The following is a 20,697-nucleotide window of genomic DNA, read 5'->3' on the forward strand; positions in this document are numbered from 1 at the left end:
ATGTTGGACACTGCTGGTCAGTGTGTGTTAGCTTGTGTTTAACTCTGGGAAGCCACAGGGCAAGCCTGAAGCAGTGTAATCACACCACAAGGGGCTTTAGCTGCTGAAAATATTTATGAATCTTTCTCGAAAACATGTTCCTAACGCAGAGCTCATCTATAGAGTCTCTCTTCTGCTGTTCATTGTCCTGATGTAGAGGTAGCCCTCCCATTGCTAATTTTCATGTGGGGATACAGACAATGTGCATTCAGAACTCAACAGTGATGATCTACATCGTGAAAGCACTTTATTTTTAGGTTTTATCAGATTTTCCTACCTTGTTCTTTCCACAAAATATTCATTTTGAAATCAAGTTTTCAGAATTAAAGAATAAATGTCAGGGGTGTAATTCTCTAATTTCCACTTATTGTTCCTCTAATTGTAATGAGCCCTTGACATTTCCTGTCATCTGCCTCTTCTTTTGTTTGTTTTTCACTAATAACACTGAAATGGCTCTGTTCATGACCTCTGACCCATGTTATCTTCTGTTACACTAAAATCCTGTGTCATCAACTTTGCCATCAACCAGAGAGCTTCTCAGTTGAATGCATCCCCTGAAGAGCAAAGACCAGAGATAGAACTGTGAAGTCATTTTTAATAGTTTTAACCCTGCCTTGCCCTCTGCAGCTGTTATATCTCAGCTCCATCACACATCAAGAACCGAGGTTCACCTTAGATGACTTTCATCCTTTCCGTTCTCACTTGTTTCCTCACTTATTCAGGTGTTTGATGGTGTTTGTTTGTTTGTTTACCACTGAATTTAAATTAGCATCATTTCTTCTTGGCAGAGTATAATTTAGTTAAAAGAATTAAAAAGCTGACTTGGAAAGAAAGTAAGAACTTAGTTTAAACCTCTTCAAGGTTTTAAAATCTATATCCAACCCCCACCCCCACCTTACCCCTGTTGTTTGAGATCCTGAAATGTAGGAACTAAATAAAAGTGGAAGAAATCTGAGAAAGACAACAGAAGCCTAGCTCATTGTCTGTTCTCCTACTTGTCCTTATATTTTTGTGAGAATCCTTGACTTAAAAACACTAGGGGAGAGGCATAGGAGGAGAAGAGGGAGGAGGAAGGGATAGGGATGCAACAAGGGAGGGGCCACAGCAGAAATACAAAAAAGAATAAATTGTAATAAATAATTAATAAAACATACAGCTTTACCAGACCACAGAGGAAGACAATGCATCCAATCCTGATGAAACCTGATAGGCTAGGGTCAGACGGAAGGGGAGGAGGGCCTCCCCTATCAGTGGACTAGGGAAGGGGCATGGAAGGAGAAATGGGAGGGAGGGTGGAATTGGAAGGGCACTAAGAAGAGGTTCACAGCTGCGATACAAAGTAAATAAATTATAATAAATAAAATATAAATTTAAAAAAGCATAAAAAGAAAAAAACTAAAAACACTATGCCAGCTTAGAGTTTCAGAGGTCACTGGTATCACACCATTCAAAAATATGCTTGTGTAGTCAAGGCAACACAGCTGCCAAATTTGTAATCACCTTATTATGTAACCTGAACTTGTCTGCTGTTTCTCCAGCTTAAAAAAAAAAGAAAAAGACATACTATATTCTCCTATTCAGAAGCAAATTGATTTGCCCCTTTGAATGAGCGTTAGATCTGTCTTTGGAGAAAAACGTAACTAAAGTCCCTAGAGGATAGAATCAGTGGCAGAAGTTAGAAAAAGGCCAAAGCTGATACAGCTGCAGGAGTGGACCTGAGAGAGTCACCGGAAGTTTCCTGGCAGTAGGTGACTAAGGCCTGTTTTAACTTGCAGTGTTTGAACTTTGTGTTTCTACCGCAAATGTCTTGACACAGCTCCTATTCTGTGTTTCCAGCAGACCCTTTATTTACAAGAGTATTTATTTTGGATAGTTGGTCAGGAGTTGACTTGATGTGTGTATAACTTTGTCATTAGAGTGACTACATGCAAGACTAAAAAGAAACGGGGGGTGGATTATTGGAAACATGGGGACAGTCTCCTCAACTCACAGAAGCCTTGAGGTTTCTTCGGCTTTCATCAGCTATAAACAGATGCCCAAGCAAGTCTCAGGGGTCAGGAAATCCCTGTTGACATCTAGGTTACACTTAATTATCTCATTTCCTAGCTAAGAACATGCATCCATCTGTCAGAGTCTCAGAAACAAAAACATTGAGGAGTCTTATGAGAGAGAATTTTCCCAGCCTGGCTGGCAAAGACTAGCTGTGTGACCTCTCCTTTCCACCGCCAGCCCTAATGGCAAATTTAAAAGAGACAGATAAGCAACAGCCTGAAAGAAACTCACTATGGCTTTATGAACCTGGAAAAATCAATCCCAACAGGTACAATATGTCCATAAGCAGCCAGATCTCTCTCTCTCTCTCCCTCTCTCTCCCTCTCTCTCTCTCTTTTAAAGACAACTGGAAGTGAAATAAGAAAACAATCAATTATTAAGTGGGCCATTTTTGTCACTACCTTGAGTCACACTCAGTTTAGATCTGTGTCATAAAACAGTTTATTATGACTCCAATTTAATGCCAAAAGCGGGGGTGGGGGAGCTAAAAAGTTCTGTTTATCAATAATTCAAAGAGTTTATTTAATATCCTCTGAATTAAGTTACTCACAGGAAGAATTATAAATAAAGTTAGCATCCTTAGCACAGTGCCAGCTGGGAGAAGTTTCCCCTCCTCACCACATGAAATAGGAAAGAATGTTTCCCACTACAGACCGAGCTGCAAAGCACTGAATCACTGTTAAAGTATCCAAGGTACAGAAGAGGGAGAAAGAATGCTCACCCCACTGACACACTTTTCCATTCTTCCTGGCGCAGAGGAGTTATTACACTGCTTAGACAAGGCCAATAAAACACTGAGAGCTCCCCAGAGGAGGGAGTTGCCCAGGAACAAGCTTTTATTAATTGCAGGGTTTATTAGGCATGAATCAATTCACAGCTCGTCCTCTTATAGCTGAGGTTCTCCATTCATTTATGGGAATTTTTTGGTCCAGAGTATTTTTATAAGCCTTTATCTTTTGGACCAGATGGAGGCTGGAATGGGGAGTCATTCCTCCTATATTTTTTATGAATGAATATTTTATACTTCATAAAGTCCTTTTTCTCCACGGTGAATTTTCTACCTGTTTTTGCTCTCCTTAATTCTTTTGAAATCTCTGGATCTCAAACTAAAAGAAATAAACTCAGATGGGTTTTTTACTTCTGAGAATTAGTTTATTTTTGTGTCCTCAGTTCCTGGTAGAATATATAGTTTATAGTAGATGTTCAATAAATATGTTCTAATTGTATGACTAAGTTATCCATGTGGGCTTATGCTGTACCCCTGATCCATTTAACTCCCAGATTTCATTTCAGCCCTTCTCTGTCAAGCTCTCTCTGGAGTGTAAGACTGGCCACCAGGAAGCCATCAACAGCATCTCTCAACCTCTGGCTTACTCTTGACTTTGGCTATTAGGAAGCACCAGAAGGCAGGAAAAGAGTGATGACCGCGTATTGATTTTCTGCATCCATCTTTAACAGGCTCCTGGCAGGCAGAATAGTTCCAGTCAGCCAACCTTCTGCATGTAACAACTGCCTTCTCTACGTTCCAGGAAGCACACCTCCCTCAAGTCCTTTCAAGCCTCGGGGGAGATATGCCTCTGAGTGGTTGTTAGCTCTAGAGGATTTCAGTGTCTCTTACTGGTATTCCTAAAGCATGCCATGACTTTGAAAGTAGTCCTTTTATTAAATTCTCCTCAATTATCCAATTGGTTGTCATCTCTTTCCTGCTGAGACCCTGACTAACACAGACTCACAGTGTATGAAATTATGACCACAGTTCAAATGGTAATTGAATGAAAACTCAAACCTGTGAACATTAAGAGAAAAAAAGAAAACAGCTCAGTTGGTTGATATTCTACACTCCTTGTGCGTTTTTTTAAATTGAAGTCAGAATCAATTTCCATTTTTTCCCTAAATAAATGTTTAATCAGTTTTATTGAGTTAGTAATAATTTGGGAACTTTGTGGGGTTGTGGGTGCTTAGAGGCATTTTGGAGCTCATAGCTGCAATAGCCAGTAAAATATCTTTCAGCTTAAAATGTGTATTAAATTACTCTTCTGTGAAAATTTAAAGTAAAGAGTAATAGAAAAAAAAAAAGATTATATATAGGATATACTGTTAAGCAATTATTTAAATCACTTTAAATTATAGTAGAAATTTACCGAATGTTCATTTTTACAATAAATAAAGAAATTAAATACCAGGCCTATAAACTTTTTCTGATTACTCTGAACTATATTGTATCATACATAACTAAATTGAAATTATAGTATATATATATATATTGGTTTTTTTCAAGAAAGGGTTTCTCTGTATAGCCTTGGCTGTCTGGATTTGCTTTGTAGACCAGGCTGGCTACAAACTCACAGAGATACGCCTGCCTCTGACTCCCTGAGTGCTGGGATTATAGGCGTGCACCACCACATCTGGCTAGGGTTCTCATTTTAAATATCTATAAGATGGTAAATATTGAAAAAATAAAATTATTTTATATACATCTAATGTCCTAAATTTTCTCATAAACAAATTAGTTTTGAATGGAATATTTTAGTATCTTTGTTACATATGATAAGAATCTAAATGGAGTCTGAATTGATTTGATAACGTGAGAAAAGTTAGAGACCGGAGAGGGCTGGCTGATTAACAGCATCTGATATTCTTCCTGGGGACCAGAGTTCAGTTGCCAATATCTTAGTTCAGGTGTCTCAGAAACACTAGTACCTCAGCCTCCAGGGGAGATCTCAAAAACAAACATTTAGTGAAATAAAACAACTTAGAGTCCGAGTCATGCTCAGTGGTTATGAGTGCTGGCTGCCCTTGCAGAGCTCTGAGGTTGGGTTCCCAACACCCACATGACCCACAAACACTGACAACCCAGTTCCAGAGGATCCAAGCACCCTCAGTCCTCTGCAGTCACTGAACACACACATGGTTTATATGAGTGTGTGTGTGTGTGTGTGTGTGTGTGTGTGTGTAGCAAACATTCATGAACATAAACTAAAATCACATCTTAAAAACAAGGTCAAATCATTATGATCTTTTATCAATTAAATATCATCATAAAGGAGTGGTGGATCAAGGGATAAGAAGGAAAAACTGGTGAGCGCTCCAAAATATTACTTTCCACATATCTTCACTGGATTTCGGCATCCATGTTTACAATGCCAAATGGATAGTTTAAATTAAAGAGATTTAGCCCTTCAGTGTCTCATTGTGTTTCCCTGTGTGGAGGATGGAATAGATTTGTTTTCTTGCATTGCCTTTTCTCTTCCCTTGCCATTGCATTCTGAGAGTGGGAAGTAGATGACACAGTTCTGGCAGAACCCTTACCTTAACTGTCAAGTTCCTCTGCCTGTTTTATTGACTAGTTCCCTTTCTTTTTGTTGTTTCTTTGCATACTGCTCAGGTAAACTTGTGTTCCCATAGAATCACGTAGCACAAATCTAAATCTCTCAGGGGAAGGACCGAGAGCACAGCCCTGGGAGCACTGACTGGAGCTCAGGACTTCCAACTGATGGATGTGCTCACTGAGTTGCACCGACCTGACACAATTTTGATGTCACATACTTATCACTTTTCCAAGGCTTTTCATAAGTTTGGTTTTTCTCAAAGGGTCTCATACACAACCACAAAGCTCAGTTTCTTAAACAATGAAATTTATGATATCAGAAACCAAGGTAGATCTTTAGTTACTGTTTCTAGCTTTCTTACACTCATGCGCAAGCTCTTTAAAACCCCTTGGCTTGCTTAACCAAATGCCTTTCTACTTTCCAGCAAATACTGTGGCTCCAGAATATTACCTGTCTCTTCAGCCCAGCCTGAGCCATACCCATTTGTCTTTGTGCTGTCACAATTACTTTTTTTTTGGGGGGGGTGTTATAACTTGCTTGTTTTGTGGCTTAATTTTTAGATGAATCCAACAGATGGCAGGAGACATAGTAAAGATTACTTTTTTATTATGCACCAAATCATTAAATAGTCTGACTTTTGACTTTAATCACTGCATCTCAGAGAACCAAACTAGCATAAAGATTTGCAGAGACTGAACCACCAACAAAAGAGCATGAGACCACCTTTACAGATGTAGCAAATGTGCAGCTTGGTCACCATGTGGTTCTCCTAAAAACAGGAGTAAGTATTGCCTCTGAATCTGCTACCTACTGCTGGGTCACTTTCCCTTAGCTGGGCTGCCTGGTCACTAGCTGGTGGAAGAGGATTGCTTAGTCCTGCATGACTTGTGATATCAGAGTGGATTGGTACCAATCAAGGACCTACCCTTCTCTGGGAGGAAGGAGACGACTGCGGGGGTGGGGGAGAAGGACCAGGGGAGGACAGGGATGAGTGAAGAGGGATATGAGGTGGGAGTAGGAGGAGAGAAAGAAGGAGGCTGGAATCAGATGTAAAGTGATTAAATAAATTAATGGGAGGAAAAACAAACAAACGAAAAGATTTGCAGAGCCATTCCTTGATATTTTCAGACCTACAAAAAGTCTCAAGATGTATAACTCACATTTAGTTTTATCTTTGAGGAAGAGTCTTCCTATATAGTCCTAGTTGGCATGGCCTTCAGTATGTAGCACAAACCTGGCTCTAACACAAGGTCAGCCTTTAAGTGGTAACATTGAAGACATGAGCCATCACTGAAAATTAGCTTAGAGAGTTGTCTGCATGCACAAATAATTCAGCAACTTTTAAAACCATCTTTGTAAGATGGGGTTGTTTCAAAATCTGTAAATGTTCCACATATACCAAAAAACTATGGGTTTTCTCTGTGAGGTGAAACAACAGACAAGAATTCATCTGTGTGTGTGCATACACAAACATATGTGCATATATAGGTTCATATTCACTTCACATAAAAATACAATGGAGAGAGTTATTTATCTTGTTCATACCCTTCATAGCTTCATATTTTATCCTTAATCTATAAGTCTATCTAAATTTGTTAAAATTTTCAACAACTAGGAATTTTTTTAAATCTTCAACAAACAATTCTCAGTTTATTCTTTTATACCTACCATCTTTATGTAAAGTCTGAGGATTCATTGAAATTCAACGATTATCCAAGTTTGTAATTGTTTTTATTTCTGAAAACATCTTGCCAAATAAGAAAGTTGGTGTAGCACTATGACAGAAATGTGCCGTAAACCCCAAATATACAGGCTTAGGTACAGATTTGGAAACCGCCGATAGGTTGACGCTTGGCAAATTACTGGAGATGTGTATGTGTTATTTGGTGGCAGCATCAATGTCTGACTCATCTCTGTGCCTGTGTTGTTCACTGTACCCTCAGAGACAGAGCTGTCAGTAGATGATGGCTGGGGGCAGCACAGTTCTGTTCTGAGTTTGGTGACAATAAAACAAAATCACTGAAATTTCTGTATATCTGCCCAAACTACTGTCAAATTCCAATCCCCCACCAAACTTATGAAATAATGCCTTCTTTTTTATGTTTTATTTTTCAGATAGCATTGTCCCTTTGAGAAAGAGTCTTACTATATAGTGCTAGTTGGCCTGCTCCTCACTATGTAGCTGGCTCTAATGCATGGCTATCCTTCTGCTTCAGCCATTAAAGGTGGGGACACAGATATGAGCCATCAGAGAAAATCTGCAAAATAATGGAAAAGTCAAGCAAATACTATATGATAAGATACATAAAACTCAACACTTAACAGAGAAAGCCCAAAGACCCAAGACCTAAATAATTTGTTCACTTTCAAAGAACTCGTAAGAGGCTGAAACAAAACCAAAACTACCACCAAGAACATACTAGTATTTAAAGATCTCTTTTGTTTATTGTCCTTGCCCCGGGTAGAGTAACTTGAAGAAGTTAAGGAAGGAGGAGTTCACCCAATCGTATCCTGTCAAAAGGCAGAGACCATCCATGACTGGTGTATCATTAAACCTTATTGCTCAGCAAGGGAAACTAGAGCAAAGACAAAGTTGATAAACAAATAGCAGTTTTGTGTTTTAGATAAACAAGAGTGTTTAATATTTTAAGGGTGGCATAGAAGTGAATTCTGTCTGTTTTCAGGCAGAACTAGGAAACAGCCTTCCTGCTTCCCTCTTTATTGATCTTGGAGCAGACTTGTCTGAAACAATTTCTACGGAATTGTTTTTCTGGTCAGAGAATAACAAGTCTTCACTCTGTGAACCAAGCAAGCATCCGAACACCCACTCCTTTTATTTTTCCCACCAGAACTCAAATCTGTTTCTTCTAATTACAATCTATATATAAAAAAAAAGGAAACCTAAAAACTGATATTGTATGCCATTTCACTCCACCATCCCAACTACTATTACTGACACATTGAATAATGTCAGTGAATAAAATATTTCACTTGCATTTCTGACAAGGGAACTTAAGAATTCTATTAGGATCATATAATTCTTGATAAAAAGAAGATGAATTTCTATGTTTTTTAAAATTAGAAAGACATTATTGTTTTTAACCACAGAACAAAAGCAGCTTTGTAAAACAATGTAGATGTAGCATTTGCAGAAGGATATTTAGCTGCTGAAATGTTCTGCTTTCTATGTTTTTAGAATTCTAGAACACCTGCTAAAAAGAATAAAGGTTAGCTCTGGTAGCTGTAAAATTAAACAGTTCAAAGGAAAAGGTTGAAAAGTAGTGATCTATTCTCCCTTAGGACAGAAAACTGTCTCTATGCTCATTAATGCACAGACAGCTGCCACTTACCCCTGATAGAAGCCAGAGGACACCATGTTTAAAATAAAGCAGAGGGTTACTTCAAGATGAACTTTGAGAAGAAAGTTTAGTGATGAACAATTCACTACACAAGATAGTGCATGCATTATCTGTGAATTATTTGGTAAAGCTTGAAAATGTTTTAAGGATTTATTTATTTTTATTTTATGTGTTTGAGCATTTGCCTGAATGTATGTACTTATATAACCTGTATGTGGTTCCTCCAGAGGACAGAGAAGGTTGTCAGAGACTGGAGCCACAGAAGGTCATGAGCCACTGTGTGAGTATAGGGAACTGAACCCAGGTTGTCTGCAAGAAAAGACCGTGCTTTTTACTGCTGCCACACCTCTCCAGTCCTCTGAAGACATTTTAATGAATGCATCCCTCAATCTGTAACCTTTGTACTTATAAACAATACTGCAAGCTGTTTGGGAAAACAAAGGTGATGACAGTTAATGGAGAGGTTCCGTGTTCTATCAAATTTCAGTTCTGCCATCTAGTAACAAGATGAGGAGAGCAAAACTTTATGAGCCCCAATTCCTTTTTAGATAATAAAAACACTTGCTGAGCTATTCCCACAGAGCTTTCTGGGATCAAATAAGAAAATGTAGATGGAAATGATTTATAAAGTACAAAGAACCACATGTATAAATTATCATGACCTGAAAATATGCCCAATATCCACAACAAAAGTAATCTCCACTAATTTACTCATAAATGAAAGCTGTTTTTATAGTTGGCCTCATTCCTTTCAAGACCTCATAACTTAAGTTCACCATGTTCAGTAGTGGGTTGTCCATTCCTCTCCAGGGTTTGTCTGCTGAGCATATAAAAGTATATGTTACTGTGAAATTTTAAATGTGTTGCTCTTTGCTATCTGCTGGAAATTAACATATTAAAGACAAACTTCTTAAATTTAAAACTTAAGAGAAAAAAATTAGAATGTGTCTCTTGTAGAATTTGTTCACTTTGGATATTGAATTAGGTTCCCAGGACCCCACTGATTCTTCAAAAAGAGATTAAATGATGAAATAATTATAGCTAATTTGATAGGTGACTGTTACTTGCACAATACTTTCCTTAGATGTTAAGGATCAGGAGCAAGACAATGCCGCTGTGTTAAAATGCTATGAAAGAAATATAATAGCACAATAAAACTTGACTTTTCATACATAATTATTTCTTATTTAATTATAATATTGCTACATTTATATTAATCATTAAAACTTCTGAAGATAAAAAAATAATTAGATCCTGAGATGAATGATAATAAAAGTTTATAACCTTAGAAATCTTAAGATACTCATTCCCAGAGAATTTTCACTTACATGACACATCCATTGCACATAACACAGGATACACACGTTCTCTGTTGTTGCAGAAATGTTAATAATAATAATATATTAGGAGCATTCTGACCCAGTCTCTCATCAGCGCTTTTTGCTAGACGCTAAGTTCCCAGTCATGTTTAGATTGGAACTGGTAGTTAAAAAGCCATTTCTCACCAAGGTATGTTCTACAGACTTGTTTGTGACATGTTCTCCGTATCTACTTAATAAACTTGATATCAGATCTCTGGCTTTAAATTTATAACACCTGGTCCTGCTTGATAACTTCTTTTGCCATTAAACTCTTACGTCTTTTAGTAACAGATTTCCCATGAGTTATTTCCTGATAGAGACCTTTAAGACAGCATCTCTATTTCTAAAATTAACACTTTAATTGTGGATAATAATTCCCTACTCTCTTGAGTTATCTAAATAATTGCAGTCAAGATTTCTTAATTAATCTGAGTATTGTATTAGCTATCATTATAGTTCTCTGCTATCTGAGCTGGGAAAATATAGCTGTTGAGTGAACCTACAGGTGTAACCTTGCTCTTTTCTCTCTGATTTATGTAACAGCTGTGCCCTTTAGTTCAACTCCACGAGTTCAAAGGCGAGTCTTCTATAGAGTCCGCTCTTGCTGGAGGCCATTACCTAATTGGCTAGCTTCTCCGCTAGATCCATCAATTCTCAGACAGGTTCTTCACAGGTGAAGTGAGTGGAGACATGTCACTATTAACAGAGAGACTTGGGCAAATACCATTGAGCTTATGATCAAAAGGCAAAGAAATATGCATATTGCTTTATCTGAAGTTATTCTGCAGCAGCAAGCTAAAGAGGACATGTGATTTAAAATGATCTCTAAAATGCTGGATTTTTGCTGCTCCTGCTGCTGCTGCTGCTGCTGCTGCCGCTATGGCTATTTTTGCTTTTCCTGGTGCACCTGATGTTTTGATCAAGAAGAGTAGAAGTGTCTATGTTGTGTAGCTAACATCTTAGTTAAAATTACATGATAGACATGCAAGATGCTGTAGTTTACTCAACAAGGATTTATTACAACCTCCTATTGGCCAGATCTGTTGTGAAATTACTACCTGCTTCAAAACACAGGAACTGCCTTTGTACCTCCAAACATAATTACTTCCAATCACATTGAATAACTTACAGACACTAATAATGAATGAACAGATTTTACTTTTGTAATTCAGGCCTCAATAAATAAGTGACAAATTAGGCAAAGAAGTACCTAAAAGCTGAAGAAAGATATTGCTTTGTGATGTGCTTATTGTGAGTGATGTCCTCATTCTGTTTGTGTGAATTCATATAGGAGTGACATTATTTGTCCCTGAGATAACTTTGTAATAATGATTCCACTTCTACACATCATAAGTAAACTGATGGATGACACAATTTTCTGAACATTAGACAGTCAGTAATTATTGGTTGCCAGAGTAATTGTGGAATTTGAGAGTAAGTGTGCGTTACTTCTGGAATCAATGTACTATCCAGCAATAATTATGAGCATGACATAAGCCCTTAATACTATTAGAGAGAATGAAAGCTTTAAGAGAGGGTAGAAATGATGGGCATAGATAAATTTTTCCAAGGAGGAAAGTATACCCAGTTTATTATTTTATTACTTGAGAATTTCACACATGTATACAATTAAATATGATTCTACTCACCCCAATTTTCTCCCTCCTACTTCTCCATATTTCAACCCAGCATGCCTCCTTTCTAACTTCATGACTTGTTCCTCTTAGATAATCCATGAACACCAGTTAGAGCTGCCCCATATGTACATGTGTGTGGGTCGCATGCTGAAGCTTGGGAAAACTACCAGTAGCTACCATCATAAAAGAAGGATTCTCCCTTCCAGCTACTGACTGCTACTAGTTCCTCAGTAGGGGTAAAAATGTGAAAATCTAAAAGAATTCCCGCTAATATCAGGAACAAGACAATGATGTCCACTTTGTCCATTGTTATTTAATACAGTGCTTGATATAATAGCTAGAACAATATAAAAGGAGAATAAAATAAGGTTATAAAAGTAGAAAAATAAGAAATAAAAGCATCCCCTGTTACAGATTATGTGTCTATAGACAAAAGACCCTAAATACATCATCAAAAAGCTCATGAAGCTTAAACACTTCAAGCCAAGTAACAGATTAAAAAACCAACGCAAAAAAAAAAAAAAAAAAAAAAAAAAAAAAAAAAAAAAAAAAACGAGTAGCATTTTTGTATTCCAATGACAGACAAAAAAAAATTAGGACATGAATCCTACTTACAGTGGCCACAAAAATTAAGAATAAGCCTAACCAAAGAAATGAAAGACCTCCACAATAAAACCTACAAAATACCAACTGAAGAAAAATTAAGAAAGACACTAGAAGATTAAATTATCTCCCATGCCCATGGAATAGACTAATTAATCTTATGAGCATGGCCATTCTATCAAAAACACTCTACAGATCCAATGAAATACCAATCAGACTTCCAGAAATATCCATCACAGACCCAAAGAAAACAAAACCTAAATGTTTATATGGAGGTACAAAAGACAAATGATGGGCAAGACAATCTTAAATAAAAAGCAGTGGAGGAGGCATCACAATGTCTGGCTGCAAATTATACTTCATAGAGATAGCAGTAAGTACAGCATGGCAATGCCACAAAAATAGACACATAGACCAATGGAAATTGTTGACCCTTATGTAAGTACACTGAACTAGATATCTGACTATTTTTATGAAGATGTGAAAAATATACATTGGAGAAAAGACTGCATATTTAATTTTTAAAAGGATTTTCGTCACTTGAGCTTTTGATCTTAGCCATTCTGATGGGTGTAAGGTGAAATCTTAGGGTCGTTTTGATTTGCATTTCTTTTATGACTAAAGACATTGAACATTTCTTTAAGTGTTTCTCTGCCATTCTATTTTCCTCTATTGAGAATTCTGTTTAGCTCTGTACTCCATTTTTTAATTGGATTACTTGATTTGTTGTGGTTTAACTTCTTGAGTTCTTTATATATACTGGATATTAGTCCTCTGTCATATATAGGGTTGGTGAAGATCCTTTCCAATCTGTAGGCAGTCGTTTTGTTTTGATGAAGGTGTCCTTAGCTTTACACAAGCTTTTCAGTTTCATGAGGTCCCATTTGTTGATTGTTGATCTTAGAGCCTGTGCTATTGGTGTTCTGTTCAGGAAGTTGTCTCCTTTGCCAATTAGTCCAAGGCTCTTCCCCACTTTAGAGGGAACAAGTCAGGAGCCTGACACAGAGGACATCTGAAAGGCTCTGTCTCGCAGACTATCAATGTAGATGCTGAGACTTATGGCCAACCTTTGGGCAGAGTACAGGGAATCTTATGAAAGAAGTGGGAAACAGTAAGATCTGGAGAGGACAGGAACTCCACAAGGAGAGCAACAGAACCAAAAAATCTGAGCACAGGGGTCTTTCCTGAGACTGATACTACAACCAAGGACCATGCATGGAGATAACCTAAGATCCCTGCACAGATGTAGCCCATGGCAGTTCAGTATCCAAGTGGGTTCCATTGTAATAGGAACAGGGACTGTCTCTGACATGATCTGATTGGCCTGTTTTTAATTACCTCCCCCTGAGGGGGAAGCAGCATTACCAGGCCGCAGAAGAAGACAATGCAGCCACTCCTGATGAGACCTAATTGACTAGGATCAGAAGGAAAGAAAAGAAGACCTTTCCTATCAGTGGACTTAGGGAGGGGCATGCATGAAGAGGGTGAAGGATTAGGACTGCAGGAGGGAGGGAACAACAGGGGGGATACAAAGTGAATAAAGTATCATTAATAAAGAATAAAAACAGAAAGAAAAAAAGGAAAAAAGGATTTTTGTACATATAAATACTACTTTTAATTTCTTTCATTAATACACTCTATTCTAATACAAGTAGTATCAATATATTCTAGTCAGGATATGTGAAGTTTATCATAAATTATGTAAAAGTATACTGAAGTTTTCCATTCTACACACTTGAAGCCCAAAGATAGTCAATGGAATGTAAACAATTATTATACAATTGGTTTTCTATGACAACATATATATTGATTCAATGATTCAAAAATACATATAAATAACAAAATCAATTGCTACAAACTATGTTAAAAACAGCCTACTGTGATAAGTAAAACAGATGAGTTTTAGCTTTGTAGATATCTATTTATGCGATTAGAAAAACATATAATGAAAAAATAAAAATAAAAAAACTTTATTATTTCAAACTTGTATAAGTTCTTAGATATAAATGAACAGTTTTCTGTGATAAAAATAAGAAGAAACAGGAAGCTGGAATGAGAGCAGCACTGAACTAGATAAGGAAGAAAGATCTGTCATAGAAGAAACACTTGCCCATCCCTGATAGATAAGGAGACAACTCTAAGAAAATAAGATTCTTGCAAAAGTGCATGTGAGGGCTATGGAAAGGACATACAGGGAAATTTGTTTTGCAAAGTCCTCAAAGCCCTGAAGACTTCAGATATGAGCAGTAGAGCACATGTCATGAGAATATTGAGGCAGGGGCCATTAGCTCCATTAGCTGTATGTTGGAAAGATTATTAGAATACATAAAAGAGTCATTATCATTATATTTTTTAAACAATTATTGTGGAGGGAGATGCCATGACCTACATGACTTATGAAATGACATAACTGGAGTGACAGAGAGTAAAGAAATGACAGTCACACACAGAAAACTCTGTGATTGAGTGAGCCATGCGCACTGATAGAAATATGCACCAACAACCCCAAAACTCAGTGCACTCATTATATATACAGCATAGGAAGGAAAAGACTAATCTTGGTAGGAGGTTTCTGTAGTGGAGGAAACTGGTTGAAAGTTTCTTCATTCAAAGTCAAAATCCTGGGCCAGGAAGCTTCAATTGATACTGTCTGCACAAAGTGGTTTTGCTGGCGGTCAAATGTTACTCAACATTCAATCTTGGACCAGGGAAAGCCTCTGCCTTTCCTCTGAAGCTGACCTAGAGAATGTCTTGCCAATTCCTTAGGTCTGAGACATTGGGATTCTTGACAGGGCTCTGCTCATGTCAATATATACATTCACTCAACTCGTTCACTCCCTATATGGAAGTAAGTACTATAAGGAGTACAAGGAAGAAGGCAGTTCAAAGGCTGTCACTCCTATTTAAGTAAGAGAAGGTGAGAATCAGGACTAGTGTGATTGTATAGAAATGAGCTGTGAAAATCAAGTCAAAATGACTGGAAAATATGTTGTATATGAGAAATGAGAGAGAAAAACAAAATTAAGTGTATTATAACTGAGAGAATGGCTTTACCTTTTACTCTGATGAGAAATATTTAAGAATTAATTAATAGAAGGCAAGAGAGAACTTAATACTATCGTTATGCTCTGCGTGTTTCTGTGCCCATGAAATCAATAATTGAAACTTACCCCTGTTCCAGTGAGTTGGTGTTGATAGGGAAGGACTTTAGGAAGTGTTCCCATTATGAAGGATTGTTCTCAAGGATAGAATAAATACCTTTTCAAAAAGAGGTGTCAAAGATCTTCATAGAATGACTTTGTCCTCTCATTTGAGAACATATATGAAGATATCATCTATGTGAAATGAAGCTTTACCAGACATCAAACTGGGTCTGGAAATTGGGCTTATCAGCCTCAAGAATTCTGTAGAATAGATGATTTATGTAGTTCCTGAATTACTCAATATTTTAGTGTGTGTGTGTGTGTGTGTGTGTGTGTGTTTGTATGTGTGGGTGTGTGAAAGAGATGGGGTGAGGGTTTGAGAAGTAAAGGACTTCATTCTATAGAGTTTATAAAGAAAAGAAATAACACCTGTAGCACCCTACAGAAAATGAGAAAACAAGTGGTCAACAATCAAGAGTAATGTGAATGTCCAGACAGATAAAAGGGAAACTAAAGCATGGTGTTGGAAGGTAAAGAAGTAGACCTAGGAGGATCCAAGATGGTTGCACCTGGAGGATATTGTGACTGATTAGCAGGTCAGCAGTGTCTGCACAGCGACCAGGAGACTGAACTCTGGGACCTAAAACACCAGCGTTTGTGATTGCCAGGTGAGAGGAAATCCTACGGTGTGGAAATCAATTGGGACTGACCTCAGGTCACCCACTCAATCCCTGGAAAAGGTCCTGGGGACCGACAGGCTCACAGCCCCATGCCCAGATCAGAGCACACAGCTTCCAGCCCAGAGTTAGGGGCCCAGGCTCCAGACCAGAGCAGAGCCCTCAGTTGCAGGCCCAGAGAGGAGCACACAGGCTCTGGCCCAGAGCTGGGCGCACAGCTGCCAGCCCAAACCGGAGTGAAAGCCTCTGGCCTAGAGTGAGGCGCTCAGCTTCCAACCCAGAGCGGAGCCCTTAGTTGCCAGCCCAGAGAGGAGTGCACAGCCTCCAGCCCAAAAGGGAACTCACAGCTGCCAGGCCAGAGCAGGACCTTCTGCTGCCATCCCAGAGCAGAGCACTCAGCCTCTGGCCCAGAGACTTGTTGTGTACTGGAATCACCTTCCCAGACAGAACTGTGGGCCCCAGGGCACCAGAGACTGAGTTTCCCTGTTGGGAGAAATGCCCACAGCTAGGGAATCAGCAGGTTCTTCAAGAGGCCTGTGCCTGGAAAACAGTGTAACAACAGCAGCAGCTCACTAAATTAAGAGTGAGAAACCCAGCAACAGAGCAGCTGTCTCCAGGATTTCTACAAGTGAGAGGAGAGCTCCCCTGGCTAACAAAGACCACAGCTACCACTCAGGTCTATATGCCTGAGGTGAGCAGTGCAATTCTAGTGAAACACTGGCCATTCAGTGACCATACCTAAAGAGCAGAGGAGGCCTCCTTCAGAAAACCTCCAGCCAAGGGGATTCTCCCTACCCTACCCCAGGATTCCAGGAAGCACCAGAAACTAATAGCCAACACCTAAAATAGCCCAATGGGTAGAGGTCAGTGTAAAAGATAAACCAACAAAACACCGAGCAATATGGCATCTCCAGAACCCAGTCATCCGGGACGAGCAGCCTTGGGCACCCCAGCATTATTGAAATTCAAGATGACCTAACATCTATGCTGATGAAGAAGATAATAGAAGAAACAAATAAAATACGTAAAGAATTAGAGGAAGATAAAATCAAACAGATTTTGGCCATCTGTAAAGAAATGGAGGAAGTTAAAGACAAACAGATCATTGACATCCATAACGAAATACAGGAAGATAAAGACAGATTATAGCCATCCATGAAGAAATATAGGAAGATGCAGCCAAACAGTTTGTGGCCTTCAGAGAGGAAATAAATCACTGAAAGAAATAAAAGAAGCAGAGGATTGTTCAAAGAAACAGCTGAAGGAACTAAAAGAAAAACAGGAAAATACACTCGCACAGGTGAAAGAAATAAACAAAACAATTCAAGATCTGAAGATAGAATTGGAAAAATTAACAAAAACACAAACAGAGGAAATCGTGGAGAGGAAGAATTTAGGGAAGAAAACAGGAACTACGGAGGTAAGCATAACCAATAGACTACAAGAGATGGAAGAGAACATCCCAGGTGTAGAAGGCAAAACAGAAGAAATCAATGTGTCCGTCAAAGAAGATGTTAAATCCAAAAAATTCCTGACACAGACCATCCAAAAAATTCAAGACAATAAGAAAAGACAAAAGCTAAGAATAATAGGAATAGAGGAAAAAGAAGATTTCCTCCTCCAAGGCCCAGAAAGTATCTTCAACAAAATCATAGAAGAAAATTTCCCCAAATTAAAGGAGAGGCCTATAAGAATACAAGAGGCCTACAGAACACCTAATAAATTAGACCAGAAAAGAAAATCCTCCTTCCACCTAATAATCAAAACAGTAAGTATACACAACAGAGGAAAAAACACTAAAAGCTGTGAGAGAAAAAGGCCAACTAACGTATAATGGCAAACCCATCAGAATCACATCTGACTTCTCAACAGAGACTATAAAAGCCAGAAGTGCCTGGACAGATATCATGCAGGCCTTTTTAGAACAAAGATGTCAGCTCAGGCTAATATATCCAGCAAAACTCTCAGTTATCATAGACAGAGAAAGCAAGATATTCAATGACAAAAAAAAAATTACAATACCTACCCACAAATCCAGCATTACAGAAGATACTAGAAGGAAAAATAGAACCCAGGAAAACTAACTACATTCAGGAAAACACAGGAAACAAATAACCTCACTACAGCAAAATTAAAAGTAGCCAAGCACACAGATACACTACCATAGCCAACAGCAAAATCAAAGCATCTAACAGCCATGAATGGAAAAAAGATAGCATCTTCAACAAATGCTGCTGGTCTAACTGGATGTCTACATGTGGAAAAATACAAGCAGATCCATCCTTATTACCCTTCACAAAACTAAAGCCAAGTGAATCAAAGACCTTAATATAAAACCAGACGCACTAAACCTGTGGGAAGAAAAAATGGGGAAGAGCCTGGAACTGCTTGGCACAGGAGACAACTTCCTGAACAGAACACTAACAACACAGGATCTAAGATCAACAATCAATAAATGGGACCTCATGGAACTGAAAAGCTCCTGTAAAGCAAAGGACACTGTCACCAGAACAAAATGACTGCCTACAGATTGGGAAAGGATCTTCACCAACACTATATCTGACAGAGGGCTAATATCCAGTATGTATAAAGAACTAAAGAAGTTAAAAAGCAACAATTCAAGTAATCCAATTAAAAATGGGGTACAGAGCTAAACAGAGAACTCTCCATAGAGGAATATTGAATGGCAGATAGAAATTATCTGGCACAGATGATGGAGCTAATAGGAATAGACAAAATGGATAGTCAGAGGGCCTTGAGTGCTCTAGAAGGGTATGTAAAATGTATGTGACATTGGCCTTTGATTGGAGGAGGGCAAAAACTGATTCATACCAGGAAAGTGGAGATGACAATGCATAGTTAGGTCAGCAGATTTGCTGCAAATAAGAAAACTCACTAACGCTGCTCATTTTTTTTTCAGCAAACGATTAGTTTGAAGAGTAGGGAGGGTTAATGAGGTAAGAAATTTGAAGAACAGAAATGCACCAATTGGAAATTATACTTATGTGTTCTCTAGATTAAATGGTGGCTTCAACAAATTTCAGAGCTTGGAAGTTACTAGGAATTATTCAACTGCTTAAAAATACGAAGGTTAAAGCAAAATTACATGATCTTGTAAAGTGGCTGCTGCAGTCCCTGCCATTACATTTTTGCTTTAAATTTAGGAACCAGGGCACAACAAAGAGGAAATTGAGTGAATTGCCAAGAAACGCTAAGATTTCCATGTTTATGATGTTAGTTCAAATACTCATGTGATCACACTTACTGGTTGACCTGTGAAGGACTCACAGAGACAGTGGAGGCTTTAGACGGTTGTGTAAAGGGTGGTCTTCTGATATCATTGTGCCCCACAAGTTTCATTTGGCTGCTTGAGTACAAGTGCATGCATGAGGATGAAGAGATGGGTTCACCCACTATTGTTACTTTATGTATGGGTTGAGAATACTACATTTAAGAAGAAGAGAATAATGCACTATGGACTTGAGAATGGAAGTATTATAAATAGAGAAACGTGTTTGTTATGAAGATGCAGTTCAAACATAAGCTGTGTTAACTGAAAGGGGACAGGACATCACTAAAAAGTGATGGGAAATGTGTGAGATGACTGTGTTTTGTCTACATTGTTACTGTTAAATCCTTGTAGTAAGAGGATTCAGCAAAGAAGATGATAGGGAGAAGAATATGGTCATGGAGAATGATGTTTGCAACTGAATCATATTTTCATGAATATAAAAATGGTGGCTAAAATTCAGTTTTGAATTGGTCAATACAGAGGAAGAAGTCCTGACTAATGGTTGCTTAGATTTGAGTAGGTGAAATATAGGGATGCCCAACATTCTCACCCCAAATAAAAACAATGTGACGCTTGGTTAGTTAAATGAGAAGGTTGATGGCCCATGGTCTTCCAGGAAATTGAAATCTCTAGAAAGTTTGAGGATCTGATCATTGACTATGGGACAGAAGCCAGAAGCCTCTATGGTGCAGAAGAGATGGTGTGGGCATGAACTAAGAAGATACATCTTCCATTCTTTAGCTCTAAAGTGAAACACACAAGAAAATACAGCCTCCACTTGAGTGTTAAAGCACTTCAGGGGACCACCCAGCTTCATCCAGCGTGAGTATATAAAGAGACACTTCTTCTACAGCATTAGAATTATTTATTTATTTATCTATTTGCTGTTTAATAATAATAAAGCCTCTCCCAAATGTTACTCATGACTTAAAAAAGCATTACTAGGCATAAATACGTTCAAAAGAAGATAAAAATGAAGGGTGAATTTGAAGACTCTTTGGCAGGAAAAGAATGTAATTAGATTTAATGGTTCTACATGAGGAGTTCAGTTTTCCTTTTACTCTTAGAAACTGTTGCTGATTTGGACTCTGTTTGGACTTAGTGGGTTTTCAAAAACAACAACAGCAAATTGGGAAGAGGGGGACATTTTACAGGGTAAGGGGGAGTTGGCTGCAGAAATGAGGAATGGATATTCTCATATTTTA

The sequence above is a fragment of the Meriones unguiculatus genome, chromosome 3 (genome assembly GCF_030254825.1).
Source record: "Meriones unguiculatus strain TT.TT164.6M chromosome 3, Bangor_MerUng_6.1, whole genome shotgun sequence".
NCBI lineage: Eukaryota > Metazoa > Chordata > Mammalia > Rodentia > Muridae > Meriones > Meriones unguiculatus.